The sequence below is a fragment of the Oryctolagus cuniculus genome, chromosome 1, assembly GCF_964237555.1.
Source record: "Oryctolagus cuniculus chromosome 1, mOryCun1.1, whole genome shotgun sequence".
In the NCBI taxonomy this organism is placed as follows: Eukaryota; Metazoa; Chordata; class Mammalia; order Lagomorpha; family Leporidae; genus Oryctolagus; species Oryctolagus cuniculus.
In genome coordinates this window covers 159135880-159153686 of record NC_091432.1, presented here as the reverse complement: position 1 = coordinate 159153686, position 17807 = coordinate 159135880, and the positions used below count along the sequence as shown (strand labels likewise).

Genomic DNA, 17807 nt, shown 5'->3' with positions numbered 1-17807 from the left:
TACTTTGAAAGATCAGTAAACTACTGGCACAAGATGCCTAGATGACACATGGGAAGATAAGAGAGTGCATTCTTTCATTTTTAGAGAAAGTTTCCATTTTTCATTTTCTCAGAGAAGCATGAACTTGACAAGTCTACTGTAGCCATGCACAAGTTACTTCCCAGCTTCATTAATTCTAATAGTTGACTTCATTAAAAATAAAATTATTTGAAAAGCAGAGACCGAAAGACAATTTCATCTACAGCTCACTCCCCAATTGTCTGCAACAGCCAGAGCTGGGCCAAGGCAAACACAGGAGGTTGAGCTCAATCTGAGTCTCCCACATGGGTGGCAGGGACCCAACTACTTAAGCCATCACTTGTGCCTCACAAGGTGCACATTAGCAGGAAATTAATCCAATATGAGATGTAAGCATGGAAAACTCATCCTGTAGACATGCAAATACTAGCGCTTAGGAAATCAGACAGAAGACCAGTTGATGCTCATTTTTACCTCATTCCTAGTTGTAATTCTTCACTTCCTCATCTCCAGTGCCCCACTACATTAACCTCACCCTCTGATGAACTGCCTCGATCTTTTCTGTGTTTACATCCTTGACAAGACTGCAAGTGCTTGTGTCTTCCTCACTTTCTGCAGTCCCACAATGCTGTCCTTTATACTTGGAAGCTTTGAAAATAAGCTTCCAAAAATTCTAGGAAAATAAAATTAAAAGGTAAGTAATTTTGGTGCAAAAATTTTGAACTTTATGTATAGTTTTTCCATAATACACATTTTTCATTAACTTTTTGAAGATCCTCTCATTAAATAATTAACTAAATAAAAAATTGATGTTTCCTATCAACCTGTTGAACAATAGAATCACAATTTTTAAAATTAGAATACTTGTTTCTTCAAAGGAAAATGTAGATTCAAGCTAATTTATTTTGAATTTATTTCCTGTTCTATTTTTCCCAATCACACCCAACTGTGGTAGGACACAAGCTTCCTCCTAGTCTCTGTTCTGTTTTTTCACGTAAGGTAGACACCAAATATCAGGAAACTGAAAGGTTTTTGCGGGAGGACCTTGTGGGGCAGCAGGTTAAGCCACTGTTTGGGACACTCACATCCCCTATAGGAGTGTCTGTTCCTAGCTCCTCTGCTTTACATACAGCTTCTTGGGAGGTAGCAGATGATGGGTCAAGTACTTGGGTTCCTGCCACCTATGTGGGACACTTGGTTGGAGTTCCAGTCTCCTGGCTTTGACCTAGCCCACCCCTGGCCATTTCTGGCATTTGGGAAATGAACAGGTGGATGGAAGACTGATCTCTACCCACCCCCACACCCCCACTTCCTTTCTCACTTTGACTTTGTCATTCGGATCCTCTGCCTTCCAATAGATGAAAACTAATGACCATTTGTAAAATAAATGGTTTTTCCTGGACTTTTTTCTGCCATTCTGAAATCTGGCCATTTTCTTCCAAGCTATAACACTGTTTCTTTGACACTGTTTTCTTCACATTTCTGAAAATTATGATAATTTGTACTATCAACCACTGTTGCTCCTATCAGTCCCCATATCAAATCTGATTAGTTCTGTGAAAGTCATCACCTTTGACCAACTTCTTTCTGCATAAAATTATTACATTTTTATTGGGAGCAGGTTTCAGTAAGTAAAATTAATGAATTCTCTGTATCCATAGGGCTAGCAGAAACCACATCTCCCAGAGAGTAGATTTAATCCAGAAAAAAGAGGCCTGAAAATAATTCAGAGATTCTTATAGGGTTTCCCTGTGTTCCTCATTCCAAATTTGATTCTACATCATTTGGGCTGCCACAGTACTATGGACTCAACCTTACACAACTACACTTGAATCCTCCAGAGTGATGGCTTATTTCATGTGTCTGCCTTCCTTATTAAAATATAAGTCCATGAGAGCACTTTCTTATTTGTATTTGTATCCTTCAGATCAGATTCATAATAAGATGTTGAACATGTTTGAACTGATAAAGGAAAAGTAATTTTTCTCACTATTTGGAGAGTTTTGCTGACTCAAAGCCAACTTTTGCTTTATAGTAGTCAAGCAATCACCCAACATGCTTTAAGTCAGTAATTCTCAGCCAGCAAGAATTTTTCAGTCCTGGCTTATCTGGAGGTATTTTTGGTCTTCATGAGTGAGCATGCGTGTGTGTACCACTGTCAACTACTTGGTAGAGGCAAGAAATGCTGTTACGCAGCATACAAACCACACACAGCCACTTGTAACCAGTACACAACCCACACACAGCCAGTAGTAACCAGTATACAACCCACACATAGCCACTTATAACATGTACACCACCCACACAAAGCCAGTTATAACCAGTAAACAACCTACACACAGCCAGTAGTAACCAGTATACAACCTTCACACAGTCACTTGTAACCAGTACACAACCCACACACAGCCACTTGTAATCAGTACACCATACCCACACAGCCACTTGTAACCAGTACACCACTCACACACAGCCACTTGTAACCAGTACACCACTCATACACAGCCACTTGTAACCAATATACAACCCACACACAGCCGCTTGTAACCAGTATACAATGCACAAGACAGGCACTTATAGCACAACCTTACATGGCCAAAAATGTGAATAGTACCAATGTTGGTATAATTGGTCTTAGGTTACAATTTCAATGTCTCTTCACACATACTAAAATGTGATGCCTCTTCATACATACCAAATGTTTCCTGCTAGAAATTGCTTTGGTACAGCCTTTATAGAAAATAGTATGGAGTGTCATAAAAAATTTTAAAAAATAGAACCCTCAAATCACATCATTGTGCATATATCCAAAGGAAAGAAAGTCAGTATGTAAAAGAGATATTTCCATGTTCACTGCCACGTTATTCACAATCCCAAGATGTAGAATCCACCTAAGTATTGACCAGTGGGTGAGTGGATAAAGAAAATGTGATATAAACACATCTAAAATACTATTCTGAAGATGAAGGGAATTATGCCCCTTGTGACAACATGGATGAAACTGGAGGATACTGTGGTAAGTGAAATAAGCCAGACACAGAAAGAAAATCATACTTATGTATGGAATCTATAAACATTGAACGCATAGAAACAGTGAGTTCAGAGGCTGGGACAGAGAGGACTGGAAAGATGTTGGTCAAAGCATATTCACATATGCTGAGACAAGAAGACTAAGCTCAGGAGTTCCACAGCACAGTATGGTGACTACAGTTAACACCAGGATAATATATACTTTAAAACTGATAAGAGAATTTCTAAGTATTTTCATCATAAAAATTGAAAGCATTAAGGTAATGAAAAATATTAATTGCCTTGATTTAGCCAATTTTAATGACACAATGGCTAATATATTTGAATACCTATTTCAAAATATATTGTATAAAAGTATGCAATCTTTATTTGTCCATTTAAAATAAAATTTTAAAAACCATTTTGTCTAATTATCAAAATGTTTTTTTTTACTTTTTTTCAATTATTTTTTAAACTTTCATTTAATGAATATAAATTTCCAAAGTACAGCTTAGGGATTACAATGACTTTTACCCCCATAACTTCCCTCCCACCTGCAACCCTCCCCTCTCCCGATCCCTCTCCCTTTCTATTCACATCAAGATTGATTTTCAATTATCTTTATATACAGAAGATCAATTTAGCACATATTAAGTAAAGATTTCAACAGTTTGCACCCACACAGAAACACAAAGTATAAAATACTGTTTGAGTACTAGTTATAGCATTAAATCACAATGTATAACACATTAAGGACAGAGACCCTACATGAGGAGTAAGTGCACAGTGACTCCTGTTGTTGACTTAACAAATTGACACTCTTGTTTATGGCCTCAGTAATCACCCTAGGCTCTTGTCATGAGTTGCCAAGGCTATGGAGGCCTTTTGAGTTCACCGCCTCTGATCTTATTTAGACAAGGTCATAGTCAAAGTGGAAGTTCACTCCTGCCTTCAGAGAAAGGTACCTCCTTCTTTGATGACCCGTTCTTTCCACTGGGATCTCACTCGCAGAGATCTTTCATATAGATGTTTGTTTTTTTTTGCCAGAGTGTCTTGGCTTTCCATACCTAAAATACTCTCATGGGCTCTTCAGCCATATCCAAATGCCTTAAGGGCTGACTCTGAAGCCAGAGTGCTGTTTAGGACATCTGCCATTCTATGAGTCTGCTGTGTATCCCGCTTCCCATGTTGGATCGTTCTCTCCCTTTTTTATTCTATCAGTTAGTATTTGCAGACACTAGTCTTGTTTGTGTGATTCCTTTGACTCTTAGTCCTATCAGTATGATCAATTGTGAACAGAAATTGATCACTTGGACTGATGAGATGGCATTGGTACACGCCACCTTAATGGGATTGAATTGGAATCCCCTGGCATGTTTCTAACTCTACCATTTGGGGCAAGTCAACTTGAGCATGTCCCAAATTGTACATCTCCTCCTTCTCTTATTCCCACTCTTATATTTAACAGGGATCACTTTTCAGTTAAATTTCAACACCTAAGAATAACTGTCTGTTAATTACAGAGTTCAACCAATAGTATTAAGTAGAACAAAAAAAAAAAATACTGGCCAGCGCCGCAGCTCATTAGGCTAATCCTCCACCTAGCAGCGACGGCACACAGGGTTCTAGTCCCGGTTGGGGCGCCAGATTCTGTCCCGGTTGCCCCTCTTCCAGGCCAGCTCTCTGCTGTGGCCAGGGAGTGCAGTGGAGGATGGCCCAAGTGCTTGGGCCCTGCACCCCATGGGAGACCAGGAGAAGCACCTGGCTCCTGCCATCAGATCAGCGCAGTGCGCCGGCCGCAGCACGCCGGCCGCGGCGGCCATTGGAGGGTGAACCAATGGCAAAAGGAAGACCTTTCTCTCTGTCTCTCTCTCTCACTGTCCCTCTGCCTGTCAAAACAAACAAACAAACAAACAAAAAACCAAAAAAAGAAAAAAAATACTAAAAGGGATAAAGTATTAAGTTGTTTTTCAACAGTCAGGACAAAGGCTGGTCAAGTCATTGTTTCTCATAGTGTCCATTTCACTTCAACGGGTTTCCTTTTTGGTGCTCAGTTAGTTATCACTGATCAGGGAGAACATATGATATTTGTCCCTTTGAGACTGGCTTATTTCACTCAGCATGATGTGTTCCAGATTCCTCCATCTTGTTGTAAATGACTGGATTTGATTGTTTTTTATTGCTGTATAGTATTCGATAGAGTACATGTCCCATAATTTCTTTATCCAGTCTACTGTTGATGGGCATTTAGGTTGATTCCAGGTCTTAGCTATTGTGAATTGAACTGCAATAAACATTAATGTGTTGACAGCTTGTTTGCCAATTTAGTTTCCTTTGGGTAAATTCCAAGGAGTGGGATGGCTGGGTTGTATGGTAGGGTTATATTCAGGTTTCTGAGGAATCTCCAGACTGACTTCCATAGTGGCTTTACCAGTTTGCATTCCCATCAACAGTGGGTTAGTGTCCCTTTTTCCCCACATCCTTGCCAGCATCTGTTGTTGGTAGATTTCTGGATGTGAGCCATTCTAACTGGGGTGAGGTGAAACCTCATTGTGTTTCTGATTTGCATTTCCCTGATTGCTCTAAGCAAGCATAAATAGAACATCATACTGTGCCCATCTATCTTCATTTCTGTGTCCCCATTGTCTCATGGCTACACTCTTTCACTTCCAGAAATAGTAATGTTGTTGTTCTACTGTTTCTTTAATGTTCATGTAAAAAGATGCTGAATGACTAATCAAGAATTTGGAGTCTCCCATACTAGGAAACAGAAATAAATGAAAATGAATGAAGAATGTTTTTAATCCTCTCTTCAAAAACTTTCTTTTTAAAAATTTATATAAATTGAACATATTTCATGTATTTCATATATACCTATTTCATATTTCATATATACCTATGTAAGAGCATAATTATACTCCCTATCTTATCTTTCCTCTCACCCTCCCTCCTCCTTTCTTTTGTTTTTCTTAAATTTTTACAATGACATATTTGCAGTCTACTTTATAATCACAAGCTTAACCCTCCAAGTAAAGAATTCAACAAGTAGTAAGTAGAAAAAAAAACATCTCTAAAGGGCTATAAACAATAATAAAACTTCAAAACATCAGTTTCACTCATATACATTACATTTTTGTGCTCCGCATATACACATTTTTTACACTACTGCTTCACGATAACACCCACTGGCAGACAAAGCATTTGAATAATCTGCCCTTACTTGCAAACACCAGTCACCTCTTCTAAATCATTCCTGTCTTCTCCAACGCACCTCTGTAACACAATCTATTAAAATGAAGCAGTTAGTGTAAAAGACATGTGCTATACACAAAAGGTAAAAAGAAGAGGATATATTTTTGTTGCTAATCTTAAAGTCTATTCTCATTTATTTCTTGTATATTTTGAACCATGAGAAAAACACATCTTTGCAATCTGTAAATTTCTGGTTCTTGTGACCTTGGGCAAGTCTTTTATCCCCTGCCAGAATGCATTGCCTTGTATATAAAATGATGAATTCTACATGCCTAGTTTAATTATATAAAAGCTCTTTAAGGTTATTATTCACAGTAAATTCATTATCTGACTCTGCTTTCTCCTAGAACAAAGCCAGCTCCACTGCTTGCTTCTTATAGACAGATGTCGCCACAATTATCCTGTTTTCAGATATGAATGATCTACAGCCAACCAAGAGTAAGTGGTTAAATCAAAAGAAAACATGTATTTATTGCTTTTCCTTTGATCTCGTTCCAAAATCTGAGATGTGACATATTCAATAAGGATTCCAGTCTCTCTGAAGGCCATTCTGCCTCTTTTCACTTTTTCAGAGGTATGGTAACCACAAAAGCAGAAAAAGAAAGTAGGAAGTAACCTTCAAAGTTACAAATCCCCATGAGGACAACAACTTTAATTGCAGGCAATAGAATTGGAATTCAAATGATGCTTCTTCTGATAACAGTTTCACAGGTGAAGGCACTACGTATTAATTGGTAGACACAGTCTTGCCTCTATGATTTAATTACACTCCTAACTGCCTTACACTGCAGCTGCTTTAAGAGTAAAGAGTCCGCTTGTCACTACAGGAGCACTCTTCCTCTTACTGAACACCAACATGTGGCAGGTGCTGTGCACATGGGACTGAAGAACAAAGACCATCATGGACCCCTTCCCTAGTCTGCTACAGAAGAGAGGCTGTATACAAATGGCTTTATTTTTTGTGTGTATTTTTTTTATTTGACAGGTAGAGTTATAGACAGTGAGAGAGAGAGAGAGACAGACAGACAGACAGACAGACAGAAAGGTTGTCCTTCTGTTGATTCACTACCCAAATGGCCATTACGGCCGGTGCTACACCGATCCGAAGCCAGGAACCAGGTGCTTCCTCCTGGTTTCCCATGCAGGTGCAGGGGCCCAAGCACTTGGGCCATCCTCCATTGCCCTCCTGGGCCACAGCAGAGAGCTGGACTGGAAGAGAAGCAACCGGGACTAGAACCTGGTGCCCATATGGGATGCCGGCACCGCAGGCGGAGGATTAACCAAATGAGCCATGGCTTTAATACAATGTGATGAGAATCACAGAAATAAATATCAGAAGGGATGGAGGAGAGAGATGGTTTCCTTGGGTGAGTTAGGGGAATTTTATGAAGGAGGAACTGTATTGAAGGATGAAGAGGAGTTCATCAAGTAGAAAAGTTACAGTATTTCAGATAGACAGCAGTGCATGCAAGATATGGCTATCAGCCTGACATGGAATCTAGATAGTTTGACAGTGCTAAACAATGCGTGTGTGCAAGAGCAGATGCAGTGCATGTGGCTAGGATGATAGTATGAAGCTAGCCAGGGTGGATGGAGGAACCTGTGCTTTATGTCGAGAGTCAATGTGATTTTTAATGGTAAGGAGAAGCATATAAAATGGTATTTAACAATGTGTGTTGCACAGAACACCAATCCTCTTTGTGCTTTTCTAATAAAATAATAATCGGTCAGTAAAATGTAGGAAAAATTATGTATTACAACAACCTCTTGGAATTTGTTATGTAAAAATTCTAAAACTTTTGAGAATTTTTATAAAAAAGAATCTTGTTAAACATAGCTTAACCCAGCATTTCCCAAATGTGCCATCTTTTACACTGTGCAAAATGAGTGTTTGTAAGACATTCGGGAAAATGCAATTATTGTAATTAGATTTGTAGGTTAGAAGAGTTGTTTTGAAGTCATCCTTCTAAACTAATCTGGCAGATGGACCAGAAGGGTTGTACAGATGAAGAAGATGTCTTAAACTTATAGAAAAATGAAAGAGATGGGCTCTTAGATAAAGGATGTTGAAGGAACACTAGAGAGACTATAACAAGCAAGTCATGGGAGGTGAGGACAGTGTAAGAAAGAGGGAGAAGAAGATGAATTCCAGGTTGTCAAATAGGGTACCTTACTGGATGGTTGGGTCATTGTTTAAGAACCCAGAATAGAGAAAGAGGAGCAAGTTGGGAGAAAAGTAGTGTCTTCAGAGCTGATGCAATGAAAATGTTTGTGCCATGGGCTGAATGGCTGGTAGATGAGAATTATCCTTATTACATATTATACATACCCATATCCATATTACATAGTAATAAGGATAACCAAAACATTATATATATGGGAGCACATTTGGCACAGTGATAGAAACAGTGCTTGGATACATACATCCAATTTCAAAGTACCTGGGTTTGAGTCCTGGCTCTACTTTCTAACCCAGTTTCCTACTAATATGCACCCTAGGAGGCAACAATGGTTGGTTCCCTGCCACCCATGTGGGAAAGCTGGATTGAGTTCCCAGCTTCTGGCTTGAGCCAGGCCCAGATCTGGCGATTGTGGCCATTTGGGGAGTGCACTAGCAAAGAGAAAAAAAAAAAAAAAAAACCCTGTCTCTTGCTCTGCCTTTAAAATAAGTTATATAGCCAAAACAATCAAGGCTGAGCCACGGAGTAGGTGCAGGGGCCTAAGGATTTCGACCATCTTCTGCTGTCTTCCCAGGTGCTCTAGTGGGAAGGTGGATCAGAAATGGAGCAGTCAGGACTTGAACTGGTGCTCCATTGTGCAATGCTGGCATCACAAGTAGCAGTTTAATCCAGTGTGCAGCAATGCCATGGCAGGATAAACAGATTTTTTTTTTTTTTGACAGGCAGAGTGGACAGTGAGAGAGAAAGACAGAGAGAAAGGTCTTCCTTTTTTTTTTTTTCCTGTTGGTTCACCCATTGGGAAAGCAGTGGAAGATGCCCCAAGTGTTTGGGCCCACCACCCCTGTGGGAGACCTGGAGGAAGCTCTTGGCTCCTGGCTTCAGCCTGGCCCAGCCCCAACTGATTACGGCCACTTGGAAAGTGAACCAGCAGGTAGAAGATCAATCTCTCTCTCTTGCTCTCTTCCTCCCTCTCTCCTTTATCTTCCCCTCCCTCCCTCTCTTCCTCCCTCTGCCCCTTCTCTATCTTAAAAAAATTTAACTGAATTAAGTGACCCAAATAAATTTCCCAAATCAGCAAAGAAATATGGTCCTCTTAAAAGAAAGTAAAACATAGGACTTCATGAGCTTTATTTCTAAGAGCTTTTATTTGATCTACAAAACTCCTGTATAGTAGGAAACATCATTCATTTTGCAGGTAAGGAAATCAAGGCTAGGAAAGTTTAGGTAACTTGACCAGGATCACCCTGAAACATTCCAAGTAGGAATTTAGACAAGAACCATTCAAAGCTGCACAAGGATCTGACCCATGGCACCACTCTGCCTTCCCTTAATCTCTATTTCTTCCTCCCTTCCCATAGCATACAAGTATTTTGGGGGCTGGTTTTGTGGCACAGTGAATAAGCCGCTGCCTGTGATGCTGGCATCATCCCATATGTGCGTTGGTTCGAGCCCTGGCTCCTCCACTTCTGATCCAGCTCCTTACAAATGCACCTGGGAAAACAGCAGAAGATGGCTCAAGTGCTTGGGCATCTGCTGTCCTCATTAAATATATTTGGAAAATGTGGGGAGCAACTCGGACTAGACTAAGTTACTGGAATTAAGACTTACTCTATGCATCTGCTTTCCCACAATATGGTGCTGAGAAGGGAGAAACAGCTTCACAGTTGCCTCCAGTTCAACCAATAAACTGTAGGACCTGCTCCTGATTGGAGGAGAGCAGCGTACTCGGTGTGTGGGCAGCCGAGTTGGGATTGGCGGAAGAGGACTATAAAGGAGGAGAGAGACAACATGCACGAGGAACATCTAAGAGGAACATCTATCTGAAGGAACACCTGTGCAGCCCCCGAGAGAGCCAGCCGGCGGTGTGCCGCTCCCCCACGGAAGTGGGGAAAGTGGCTAGGGGGAACCGCCCTTCCACGGAGGTGGAAGGGATGGTAGCCAACCCGGGAAGAACCAGCAGCAAACCCGGGGAGGGCCGAGCAGACAAAAGAACAGCGCAGGGTCCTGTGTCGTTCCTCCATGAAGAGGGGGAGCGACATAATGGAGCCGTGACTCGGATATGAAGCCTAGGCAGGGTTTAGTGTCGTTCCTCCACGAAGAGGGGGAGCGACATAATGGTGCCGTGACTCGGGTAGGAAACTTAGGAGGGAAGAAACAGGAAGAAGTGGAAAATACCGGAGAGAGAGACTAGCAAAGAGCCTAGGGAAAAGCCGGACAGAAAAGGTGCCGGAAGAAGCTATCGAAAGCCTACGCACAGACTCGGATACGGACTGTGGGAAAGAAGTTAGGATTTAAAGTGAAAGCAAGAAGAAACTTAGACTCAGATACGGACTGCAGATTGAAAGCGAAGGTGAAACCTGGAGGAGGCTTGGACTCGGATGCGGACTGTGGGGAGAAGCCGGGAGAAATGAGGGAGGAATATTGTTGGAAGAAAACTTAGGGAAACATACCGGGCAGAGAAAAATGTTAGGGAGGATAAAGCCGCGAGTGCAGGCTGAGGCGGAGACGTAAGCCAGCTTGGAATTCGTCAAGTCAGCCCGGGGAGCAAAAGGCGAAAATCTGGAACCAGAGGCAGAGACGTGGGCCGCCAGGTTGGAATTCGCCAGGTTAGTCCGGGAAACTTGGACTGAAGGCCGATGGCGGAAACGTGAGCTGGGGCTGTGTGACTCGCAGAGGCTGCCGCACGCAGAGAGAGCGTGCGGGGCACTAATAGATAGGGAACCCGGGGCTGGCGCGAGGCCGTGGTGCAGATGCGAAGGGGCACGGAGACCGCGGAGTGTGCGCGCGAAGCCCAGCCGCGCAGAGCCGGGAGCCCGCCGCAGGGCAGGCGCCGGGAAGCCGCGCAGATGAGAGAAGCATGGGCTGAAGCGGTCCAAAGCTGGGAAGCCGCCGCGGGGCGGCGAGGTGCCAAGAAGCAGCCTCGGGGCGGGCGCCGGCGGGGCAAGGCGCCGGGAAGCCGCGCAGAGCCGTGAAGCTGCCGCGGGGCGAGGTGCCAAGAAAGCAGCCTCGGGGCGGGCGCCGGGAAGCCGCAGGGATAAGAGAAATAGAAGTAAAATGAGGGAAATAGGAATGCTGGCAGATAGAAGTAAAATAGGAGAAATAGGAATGCCCGGAGATAGAGAAATAGAGAAAGACCTCCCCACAACATGGCAATGAGAAAGCTTGGATTCGGTCTGCCTGATTAGTAAGACGATAAGCACCAGTGGGCGGCTGCAGGTCACCGAAGACAGCCACGTTATCAACACCAATAAGTCTCCCCACAAGACGGCAATGAGAGGGCTTCGATTCGGTTTGCCTGATAGAGCTTGTAAGCACCTGCAGGCAGTTCTAGCAGAGCAGAGCATGCGCTGCAGGGCACCGAAAACAGGCATGCATCAGCGCCTAAAAACCTCCTCACAACATGGCGAAGAGAGGACCCAGATTCGGTTTGCCTGATTGGTAGGGCTTGTAAGCACCTGTGAGCAACTCTAGCAAGCAGAGCAGAGTGTGTGCCGCGGGGCACTGAAGACAGGCGCGTATCAACGCCAAAAATAAAAAGAAAGGGGGATCTGTGGGGAGCAACTCGGACTAGACTAAGTTACTGGAATTAAGACTTATTCTATGCATCTGCTTTCCCACAATATGGTGCTGAGAAGGGAGAAACAGCTTCTACGCAGCTGCCTCCAGTTCAACCAATAAACTGTAGGACCTGCTCCTGATTGGAGGAGAGCAGCGTACTCGGCGTGTGGGCCGCTGAGTTGGGATTGGCGGAAGAGGACTATAAAGGAGGAGAGAGACAACATGCACGAGGAACATCTAAGAGGAACATCTATCTGAAGGAACACCTGTGCAGCCCCCGAGAGAGCCGGCCGGCGGTGTGCCGCTCCCCCGCGGAAGTGGGGAAAGTGGCTAGGGGGAACTGCCCTTCCACGGAGGTGGAAGGGATGGTAGCCAACCCGGGAAGAACCAGCAGCAAACCCGGGGAGGGCCGAGCAGACAAAAGAACAGCGCAGGGTCCTGTGTCGTTCCTCCATGAAGAGGGGGAGCGACAGGAAAATTTGCTAATTTTCATATTTTTGAAAATTCTTAGAAGTGTGTTGGTTGCATGTGGGTGTATCATTTCTCATTATTACTAGAGAAGAGTTTAAATCTCACTACAAAGTGTTTTTACAAAGAAATATACTTAATTGGGATGATAGCAAAGAAAGATGTTTTTACAGATATGAAACACCCACTCAGTTCTCTTAAATCTAAGTGTGAGATCTTTAATATTTTTATGAGAACTAAGGGAAAAATGAATTACACTTTCATGATGGAAAGAAAACAACATATAGATTATTAAAGCTTCTCTCACATATTACATACAAAATATACATTTTTAAAATGTCAAAATTATTTATGAGTTTGCATTTCCTTTGAGGATAACATCTTAAATGTTCTGCAGTAGACAGATGATCTGAATATAAGTTACATTTCTGATAGTAATATAAATTCCTTAAGTGATTTATTAAACTTGTTACCGCTCATACCCCTTAGAAGAGGAAATTATTTGCATAAGAGGTGAAATTATAAAGTGGTGAGACTGATGATTAAAGCAGCTTCTGTGAAAATGGTGACACTTTGGGATTGTCAGTGACTTTGTGCTCAATCACTACTGCTTTGCAGTCTCATCTGATTACATTTATTCAGCTAACGAGAGTTCAAGACACTGCTGATTCCATTATCAATAACTTTATTTCTAATGCCTCATTGCCTCATCAATGAAGTATGAACAAATATTCTCAGAAGTTTCTCAATCCTCTTTTAGTTGCTTTGACTCCTCACTGACATGGAGCTCAGAGGAAACTCACATCTATTACAAATATTGAGCATTGAAACCATGTACAATAAAGGATTCCTCTTTCCTTGCTTAACAGTAAGCTTCCATGGCTGCCTAATGTACTAACACTTCATAACAGTCATTTGCATACCTGTTACATAGTAACCTGCTGTGCCTTAAGAGTTCTCTCTGTTAAAAAGTCTGCTGAGCTGTCTTTTTAAGGTCCCAGAAAAAACCACACGGAATTAGCTGCAGCCAACATGGTAGCTAGAACCTGCTCAGGTCAACTCAGATTGATGCATACAATCCCTTACGATGCATTACACTGTGCAATGACACTCCTCTCAGCAGCCATCAAGGAAACACAAAGTATGTGAACACGTGCTTTGTTAAAAGCACATGCTCAAAGGACTTTCCCCATCCCTTGCTCTTCCCCTGTTATGTTCTGTTACTTTGTTTTGCCCAGTGTGGCCCCAATTATCCTAATTCCATCAATTCCCAATCGCTTTTCTGAATGAGAAGATTGACTTGGGCCTCAATATGATTTGCCTTTTTCTGCATACAGGCCTGTAATGAGAGTAATAATTAATAATAATAACAACTGTTCTCTTTACCACAAGATGAATTCAGTGCTTTTTTATTTATTTATTTATTTTGACAGGCAGAGTTAGACAATGAGAGAGAGAGACAGAGAGAAAGGTCTTCCTTTCCGTTGGTTCACCCCCCAAATGGCCACTATGGCCAGCACGCTGCACCGATCCGAAGCCAGGAGCCAGGCGCTTCCCTCTGGTCTCCCATGCGGGTGCAGGGCCCAAGCACCTGGGCCATCCTCCACTGCACTTACGGGCCACAGCAGAGAGCTGGACTGGAAGAGGAGCAACCGGGACAGAACCGGCACCCCAACCGGACTAGAACCCGGGGTACCAGCACCACAGACGGAGGATTAGCCTAGTGAGCCACAGTGCCAGCCGCTAATTTTTTTTAATAGTAGTGTGTACACTAGTGCTCCTGACAACAGCATCATATGCAAATACACTTAAAATTAACAACAGAATCTAGTGTGCACATTCTCCTCATATTCAATACTGTTCTTTCCTCATACCAACTCCTCACCTAACTAGTAACTACTGTCTCCCTCTCTCCTCTCTGCCTGTCTCTCTTCCTTTCTCACCTCTCTTCATCTCATGTTTTTAAAATTCAAGTGACTCATGCAACTGAAACCCGAAACTGTCACAACTGTTATGAACTGATGTCACACGCTGACTTCCTGTTGAAGATGGACAACCTATTTTACCATACATGCCACACACTCTGCCTAGAGAAAGGGAATTGGTGCCCAACACCACCTCCAACACCAGGAGCAGCTAAAGCCTCTTAGACCTCTCAAGGGATCTCCACCTGCTGAAACCAGAATCCAAAGATATTTCCTGGCTATTTACATATTCTAGCTTGACACTTTGCATTCCACTGCACTGGATCTGTGAACTGAAGTTTATCAGGAATCTTGCTTTCATTTTACATAGCCCTCATCATTATATGATTCCAGTCCCTGAAATATGGAGACTGATTTATTTGAGGATAACAAGGTAAAGAAAAACTGAGGACTATGTACACGGATTGACCTGATAAAGTTTATATCACGAGGGAGTGATGAAGAATAGTAGTGTGCGGGCCAGCATCATGGCACAGTGCATTAAATCACCATCTGCAATGCTGGCATTCGATATCAGAGCACAAGTTCAAATCCTGGATGCTCCACTTTCTATCTATTTCCCTACTAATGTGTATGAGAAAGCAGTAGATGATGACCCAAGTACTTGAATCTCTCCTACCTACGTGGAAGTCAAAGGAGGAGTTGGCCTGGCCTAGCTCCTGCTGTTGTGGCTATGTCAGGGGTGAACCAACGGATGAAAGATATTGCCCCTCTCTGTGTCACTCTCCATATGAAATCAGTAAGTAAATACTTTTTTTTAAGAGAGCAGTCTGAATTTTGATGCACTAGCAAGAAAGAACAATTTTATTTAAATAGTTATAGAGTGTGACAGTCTGCTTAAATTTTATTCTGTATTCTTTCTATACCTTTGTCCCTCCAGGGACCCCTTCTAAGAATCCTCCTCCCTTCTTTTATTCTTGGTTTCCTTTCCATTTCTTATATCCTTTGAATGTCATAAAATGAGCATAAAAGTATAAACAAAATAATGTCAGTCTTTTTATGTCTTATCTTACTTTTAATTTATTGTGGTAAGCATGTGATCCACCCTCTTGACACATGTGTATAACACTCTTGTTGACTCTTAACACAGTGTTGTACAATAATTTTTAGAGCTTATTCATTGCATCTAACTGAAACTTTTTGCTCACTGATTAATAATTCCTCAAGAGTCTGCTCTCCCGTCCCTAGTAATGACCATTCCACTCTTTGATGCCATGAATTTGATATTTTATAAGCCTCATGTGCATTTCAATATGTAGGGTTTGTCCTGTGAGTGGCTTATTTCACTTAGCATAGAATTTTGTGTTTCTATTTATGAACACAGTTTTAATCCTTTACCTGCCATACCCTTCTCCAACAGCAAAAGAGTTGTATCATAAGACAAAGGTTCAGTTAAATTATACATGAATGAAACTTAAAAAGAAGAAAAAAAACTGTCATCCGTCAGTGGCGAATTCATAGAGTCACAGAAGCTGTCTATGCACCTATAGTGACCCCTCTCCCTTCACCCTCACTCCTTGCCTTCCTCATGCCCTGACGTCTTGGCCTGGTTGCCTTTTCCTACAACACTCAGGCTAAATGAAATGCCATCTCCTTAGAAAGGCCATCTCAGAGTCCTGACTAACTTAACACCCACCTCCAACATTATGTCCTTAGAACATTCCAGGATACTACTTTATAGCACTTGCAAAAAAACACTGTAAATCAATTATTCTGGACTAGAAGCACCATAAGGGGGTGATCTCTTTCTGTTCCACTCATTATTGTAGTTCTCAGCCCCAGTATATGGCCACCCATCAGGAATGCTCAGTAAGTGGCTGTCACGAATAAACAAATACATGGATAAAGAAATGGATGCTAGTTCCTTAATTACGAGAGATTTCAGCTCCTTCCTGTCACTGTCCACAGGGAGTAGAAGATTTGCAAAGGGCAGTGCAGCTCCTAACTTAGATTCAGCTCATGATCCCTTCTCCCACAAGACTTGAAAGTCTGCAGCCCCTCTCGCATTAAATGCCAAACTCACTGTTTTTTAAATGTCCAGAGACAAGAATGATCATTTGTTCACTGACATATAATGTCATATGATGTCAAAGGACATGACAGAAGATAGACAATGTGGGTATCATTTCTGCTAATATTCCCAGTGGGTGACAAATGATGAGAACAGTCATCACAGGTCTTTTCAGTTCCTGCTTCCACAAATCCTAGGATATAGAAGAAAAGATAGGGATTACTTTTTTACTCGAATCCATTTAGAATCTCTTGAGATCACCCTGAAGTTTTTCCTATTCTTGGAAGCAAGGAGTGTTATAGGATTCTGTTGGAAAAAAAAGACAATGGAGCAAATTTGCTGAAAAACTTCAAAATAGATTATAGTGATTATTTACAATGATCTAGGGTACTGATTAATAATTAATAGGCATCTCAGGCATCGAGTTGAATGACAGGATTAAGCATGATAGTACTCAGGACTCAATGTTCTACAGAGGACTGGTATGGGCTTGTGGGAATAGGAGCTTAAAGGGATCGGAGAAGGCTTCCCAGAGAAAGTGATATTTGCACTGTACTTTGAATGGGAAAAATAAATTCACAGTGAAAGAGTAGAGTATACAAAGGGACAGGCAAAGGTGGAGAGGAACAAGATATGAGTTCTGAACTCTCCAATGTAAATGCCTTTCAACTATTAAAAATTACTATGAATAGTAAAGATACATGGCATTTAGTAGATTCGTATTTGGAGGGTCGGTGCATTATATGCAAGATCGTATAAAGCACCAGTATTCCTGTTCTCTAGTAAAAAGAGAAAAATGTCAGTAAGCAGCAGACAAGAATGTCAGATCAAGCCATTCCACATGAAGAAAAGGTTAGTATTGCATACCTGACTGTGATCAGAGATTATGAATATTTTTATCTGCTATCTTCTATCACCACTGAAATGTTTTCAGGGATATGTGGGGACACAACCAGTATGTGTGCTTTAAGAAAAAAAAGAACATATTTCTCCTTCAAGTTAGTGAACCAAATCTCAGAACCAGAACAGAGCAGCCAAGCAGATTAATCTCATTTGAAATGACACTGCATTTTCTTCGGAGGATAAAACTATATAAAAAATAAGGCTCATGATTGGCCAGTAAGCTAAGGAGGTAGGAAATTAGGTTAAAAAAAAAGTCTTTTTTATGTTGTAGGCAAAGCCTGCCTTCTAACAGTAAGTACTGGAAGAACTGGAGTGAACAACACTCTAACAAACAACAGGGAGAATATTAAGCGGAATGCAAATTGGACCTTGAAAAATTAACAAAATTTCTCACAGGTATATTCTAACTAGATAGTCCCCATGAAA

At 41.8% G+C, this 17807-nt stretch overlaps 1 protein-coding gene and 1 pseudogene across 10 annotated transcripts in view; one reads left to right on the top strand and one right to left on the bottom strand.

The window, feature by feature from the left end:
- TRPM3 (transient receptor potential cation channel subfamily M member 3) overlaps positions 1-17807 on the bottom strand; it is a 1025749-nt gene that overhangs the window by 758785 nt on the left and 249157 nt on the right. The gene's annotated exons all lie outside the window — the stretch shown is intronic.
- LOC108178104 (nuclear transport factor 2 pseudogene) overlaps positions 1-17807 on the top strand; it is a 90857-nt pseudogene that overhangs the window by 182 nt on the left and 72868 nt on the right.